We start from the raw sequence: 215 nt of genomic DNA, 5'->3' as shown, positions 1-215 counted from the left end.
CCTCACAGGACAAACGGACACTTCAGAGATAACCTCACAGGACAAACAGACACTTCAGAGATAACCTCACAGGACAAACGGACACTTCAAAGATAACCTCACAAGACAAACGGACACTTCAGAGATAACCTCACAAGACAAACGGACACTTCAGAGATAACCTCACAGGACAAACGGACACTTCAAAGATAACCTCACAAGACAAACGGACACTT

At 44.7% G+C, this 215-nt stretch overlaps 1 protein-coding gene across 1 annotated transcript in view; it reads right to left on the bottom strand.

The window, feature by feature from the left end:
• tmem19 (transmembrane protein 19) overlaps positions 1 to 215 on the bottom strand; it is an 8,822-nt gene that overhangs the window by 2,134 nt on the left and 6,473 nt on the right. The gene's annotated exons all lie outside the window — the stretch shown is intronic.

This window comes from Anarrhichthys ocellatus, unplaced genomic scaffold (genome assembly GCF_004355925.1).
Source record: "Anarrhichthys ocellatus isolate YVR2014 unplaced genomic scaffold, GSC_Weel_1.0 scaffold21, whole genome shotgun sequence".
Lineage (NCBI taxonomy): Eukaryota > Metazoa > Chordata > Actinopteri > Perciformes > Anarhichadidae > Anarrhichthys > Anarrhichthys ocellatus.
The sequence above is the reverse complement of the archived record's forward strand: the minus strand, read 5'-3'. Positions and strand labels throughout refer to the sequence as shown.